This window comes from Tenrec ecaudatus, chromosome 2, assembly GCF_050624435.1.
Source record: "Tenrec ecaudatus isolate mTenEca1 chromosome 2, mTenEca1.hap1, whole genome shotgun sequence".
NCBI classification, from domain to species: domain Eukaryota; kingdom Metazoa; phylum Chordata; class Mammalia; order Afrosoricida; family Tenrecidae; genus Tenrec; species Tenrec ecaudatus.
In genome coordinates, this window is record NC_134531.1 from 238234381 (window position 1) to 238240274 (window position 5894).

Below are 5894 nucleotides of genomic sequence, written 5' to 3' on the forward strand. Positions count from 1 at the left end.
AACGATGAGGACACGAATGAAGAACATGTTCTAAAACTGATTATAGTGCTGATGATACAACTCTTTTTGATGTGATTAAACTATTCATTGTATAATATGTGAATCATATGCCAACGAAACTGTGGGGGTGGATAAAGATTGCCCACCTTGGAAACTCCATGGCGAAGTTCTTCTCTATTCGCTAGAGTTGCTGAGGAGAGGGTCTAGGGCTCCTTTAGAAAGTCCTGAAGCTACAGAGGGAAGAGGAAACTCTAACTCCAGACCTACCTGAAGGTGACTCCTATGCGGCAGAGTGCAGTCACGCCTCGATCCTCAAACCCTCATTACCCTAGTCAGACACTGTGTCTCCCACCACAATCTGCTTCTTTGCTGAAGTCTATAATTCACTGAAATGGCCAGACAATAATCCAGGTTATTAAGTTTATCTGGAAGTTAACAAGTCACCATCTTTTAAGGATACAGCTCTTTTGTTCACAGGGCTTCTTCCCATCCATACTGTCAGGCATGTATCTCTCGAGGTCTTTCAATTGTGGTGCCTTGTCCTCTGCCCCACTTGGACAAGTGTTACAATGCTATTTTAACGCCGTACCTGCCCAAAGACAGCCCATTCTGCAAGCCAGCATGCTGCCCCAAAGGACCCCGCTTTACTCCTCCCACTGGCCGGAAACCAGGTCGCTTTCCTTCCCCTCCTCAGTGCTGTTCCTCTCTCCTTCTCACGGAGACAGGGCCGCTCACCCCTTTGCTCGCAGGGATCTCCACGTGTGCCGTTCTTGAAGGGAAGCCGCTGCTTCATTCTAGCTGGTTGGGGTACTCTCTTTTCCTGCTTCTAAAACAGCTCATTTTATACCCAGCGAAATGGGGGAAAGGACCAATGATCTCTATTAGAGCTTCTCACTCCCATGGGTAGAGTCTCTGAAACGCACAGGGGCAGAGTTGGCATCCATTCAATTGCGGTGAGTTTCGGTTTACCCAGTCACTGAGTGGGAGTTACAAATCCTATGAATAGAAGAGCTACATCAAGAAACTTCACTTCACTATAGATTCTCGGCCAAAGGAATCAAGTAAATGCCAGGGTTTGGGGATTTTTTGTTTATGACTTTTTAATTGTCAAGAATATAATGAAGGGAAGCACTGATTCTGTTTAGTAACATATCTTCGCTGAAGAGGTCAATTCACTATAGTTCTAGTGACACCAGACTATATTGTAACAGTTCAAATTTCATCAGCTTTGATGTTCTATGATAATTTAATGTAAATGATATGCATAATTGATATCATTTATGTATGAATATGGTCATTCCAGCCACTTTTATTCTGTTTCTTCTTATTAGTCTTTTCATATCAAGAATTAATAAAGTTTGAGAGTCATGGTGATAGTAAATTAGCATTTTCCCAAACCAGCCATCATCATTGTCATGTTAATTCTCATATTGGCCTTAGTTGATCAGGCAGACTATATCAATGGCAGCAGAATTTTCTTTGCTTAAGGCAATTTGTCCTAAATTTCTCTCAGAAATTGAAGACTACATTAAGGCATACAGTCATATGTTGTGCTAAAGTTGTGTTGGGTGGCAGATAATTAGTCCCGAATCATAGCTACCTTTTGTACAATAGAACAAAACATCTCCCGGTCCTGCGTCATCCCCATAATTGTTATGTTTGAATTTATGTTGCTGTTACCGCATCTCCCTCTTTTTTACTGCCCCTCTACTTTCTAAGCATGATGTCTCTTTCGAGGGACTGGTCCCTCCTGATAATGTGTCCAACATATGTGGAACTAAGGCTCATCATCCTTCTTTTTAAGGAGCATTCTGACTGTACTTATTCCAAGACAGATTTGTATTTTAAAAAATATTTTGGCAGTCTATAGTACTTTCAAAAATCTTTTCCAGCACTATAATTCAAATACATCAATTCATCAATTCTTCTTTGGTCTTCCTTATTCCATATTCATCTTTCACATGCATATGAGGTGATTGAAATTAACCTAGCTTGGGTTAGGCACAGGTTAGTCTTCCAAGTTATGTCCTTATTTTTCAACACTTTAATACATCTTGTGCAGCAAATTTACCAAATGATATGTATCCCTTGATCTCTGGATTTCTCCTTTTATGAGCATTGAATGCAGATCAAACAAGAAAGAATCTTGACAACTTCCATCTTTTCTCTATTTATCATGATGTTACCTATTAGTCCAATTGTGTGGATTTTCTTTTCTTTACATTGAATTGTAATCTATACTGAAGGCCATAATCCTTCATCTGCAGCAGCAAAGGCCTCAAGTCCTCCTCAATTTCAGCAAGCAAGGTTTTACCATCTGAATATCTCAATTACTAGTAAGCCTTCCTCCAGTCCTGATGTCACCTTCTTTTTCATGTAATCCAGCTTCTGTGATCATATCCTGAGAATACAAATAGATTAAGTATGTTGAGAAGATACAACTCTGACACACAGCTTCCCTGATTTTAAACTGCATTACCTCCCTTTTCTATTACACAATTTCCTCTTAATCCATGTACACGTTCCACATGAGCACAATTATGTGCTCTGGACTTGCCATTTTTCTCAGGGCTATGCATAGTCAGTTATGGTCCACACAGTCGAATGTCTTAGCCCGTTCAATAAAGCACAAGGAAGTCTCTTTCAGATATCCTTCGCATGGAGCCGAGAACCATCGGACATCAGTAATGATAGCCCTCATTCCATGTCCTTTTCGGAATTGGCCTGACTTTCCAGCCGTCCCCTGCCAGTACACTGTTACAACTGTTGCTGAATGACCTTCGCAAGACTATTCCTAGCGGGGCATATTAATGATGAATTCATATAAGACGTTCATAAGACATATTTAAATTTCCAGCAAGATGGCACTGAGGCAAGCAGCCCACATTTGGAGCTCCTTAATGATCAGCGTAACTGGTGTCCATGAGGATGAAAGTACTAATTTGGGTAAGTGAAAAGACTCCCGCGACAACCCAAAGTACATCCTAATTTGGGATGGCAACCTTCCCCCACACCTAGCATCTCTCAGTAACCCCGGGGCTCAGCAACTTGGTCCCTGGAACACCCTGGTCCACACTGGCCACATGACTTCAGACCCCACTCTGGCCACCAATAGCCTTATCGCCACAGCTGGAGCTAGCCAGCAGCTATATTGAATGCCCCACAACCGCAGCTGAACCCCCACAGGGTGACAGTCCACCCATGATACTCTCCACTGTGATGTGGTCCCTTCTCCTGAGGCTCCCGTCTCCCCAAGTGGTGTCTCGTCCAGCTGCAGCTGCCAGGCTCGGGTCCCTCCTACCACTCACCTGCAGCCCAGCAGCTGTGGCAAAACACTGTCTGTAATCCACCTGCACTAAGTTTAATCGCCTGTGGCTGTGGCAGCTCTCCAAAAACTTGCCTGACAACCCTTCCCACTCCTACAGCATCAGGGGCTGAACTACTCCTGTGGTTTGTCCCAAGCCCAAAGGCATGCCCTGCCCTTGGCAGCAGCAGCTGTCCCACTGGTGTCCAGGACTCCCACCCTATGGAGGCTTTCCTGTGGCACCTGCACTAGAGGCAGTGAGGCTGTTCCCACATCTTGCTCTGCACATGCTCCTGTAGCAGCAAGGTCATTCCAACCATTGTCTTCTATTTGGTGCCTTTAAAATAGAAAGGCTAGAAATTGTGGCCTTACTGCCCAGACCAGACCATTAGCCAAGCTGCAGGTCTGTCCCAACTTGACACAGGGGCATACCTAACAGTTACCAGCCTCACCCCACTCTCTGAGAACCCCCCACCGCTGTCATCACTGAGTTACCACGGGACACTGCTCACATAGCAGTCCAGCTCACTACCACAGCAGGCTACAGGTAACCCTGGAAAACCCTCTTACCAGTCACGAGAGAAAGAGCTCAGGGCTCCTTTGTCTCTCAGAAACACACTCCACTTCTTCCCAAATGACATGCAAACAACAACAAGCCATGACACCTACAATAAGAAAACAGGAAAGGCAAAACACAACAGCAGAATTAAGGACACTTATAGAGATATCAGATGTGGATCTGCCACAAAAAGAAATCTTCAGAAGGCGGCTTGGAGTAATACAGGAGATGAGGGAAGCAACACAGAATAAGGACACAACGATAGAGAATGAGGAACAGAGGCTATCTCTGAAGATATCAGATTAATATTTGCTGAGAGCAGAGAACACCAGAAAGATGTTTACTTATACTTTATTCACTATGTCAAGGCATTTAACTGTGTGGATCATAACAAACTATGATTAAACTTGAGAAGAATGGAAATTCCAAAATGCTTCATTGTGATCACACAGAACTTGGACATGGATTAAGAAACAATGGCGCATATAGAACAATGGAATACAGCAGGGTTTAAAATCAGTAAAGGTGTGTGTCAGAGTTGTATCCTCTGACCATATTTATTCAATCTGCATGTTGAGTTAACCATCATGATAAATCAAGAAAATATTGGAATTGTCAATGATTTTGCCTTGTCTGGATCTAGAACCAATGCTCATGTAAGCAGCATTCAGTGATCTCATGATGCATTCCATCGGGTGAATCCGCTACACCAGGCCTATTTAGAGTGCTGAAAGCAAAGATGTGTCATTGAAAATAAGCTGTTCCTGATTCAAACTATAGTATTTACAATTGCCTCATATGAATATCAATTTTGGACATTGAATAAGGATGAGAGATGAATCAATGTATTTGAATTGTGGTGAAGAATACTGAAAATACCTTGGACTGCCAAGAGGTAAAATAAGTCTATCCTGGAAGAAGTAAAGCCAGATGGTTACTTCGAGTCATGGATAACAAAACTTTGGACACTTTCTTCATATATTGTACATTGTACATATTTATACATACTTTCAGGAGAGACCAGGTCCTGAGAAGGAGGTCATGTTTGGTAAAGTAGAGGGGCAGTTAAAAAGAAGCAGGCCTCAAGGACATGGATTGACACAGTGGTTGAAACAATGGCCTAAAGCACAGGAACAATTGTGAAGGTAGTGCAGAACTGAGTGATTTGCTTTGTTGTGTGTTGTGCTGCCATGCGTTTGGATGAGAGCATGACACCTGATACCAACCACAACAACCATAGGAGTCCATGGGTGGTGAAAATGTTTAACACATTAGTCTACTACCGAAACCTTTGAAGGTTTAAGTCAACTCAAAGGCACCTTGGAGGAATTGCCTTGGCATTTATTTCAGTTAAGAAGGCATTCAACCCTTATGGCGCCCTGCTTGCCTTTAAACTATGGGTTGGCCATACACTGTAATCAACTCCACCTCAACAGAGTTTATTAGTGAAAGTTTGTTTTTGATGAGAATTAAAAAGGAGCTAAGGAAAGTAGAAAATTAGGATACATTTTGTCACTGTGAGAAGTTTGGAGGTTTGCCAATAAGTCAGGAGAAGGAAAGAAGTAAAGAATTGTGGAGATGACGGCTGAAGCAATTACTGTCTGAATATTTTGACATGAATAGTGTCTAAATTTCTGTCATATGATGGAGATATTCATGATAGGTTGATTTCAAGTTTTTCCAGTTAAGGTTTTCTTTTGGGGACCTCACAACATGCATCAAAAAAACAATAAATTATTCTGTTCAGGATCATGATCTACGTATTCTTTCCATTTTAGATATATGATTCTTGAAGGTCTAGCTATACATCAGTAAGAAGATGAAGTTGAATAAAAAGAATATTTCTGAGACTAACAGAATACCTAAAAAAAAGAACAATGCAAGTGGTTAATGGAGCAAAAAGATGGCTCTTTGAAAGGATCAACAGAATTGTCAGTCAACAGAATTAGACCTCTGGTAAACCTAACCAAGGAAAGGAAGGCGCAAACATCAATCATCAGGATGAGGGATGAAGCAGGGGTAATCACAACA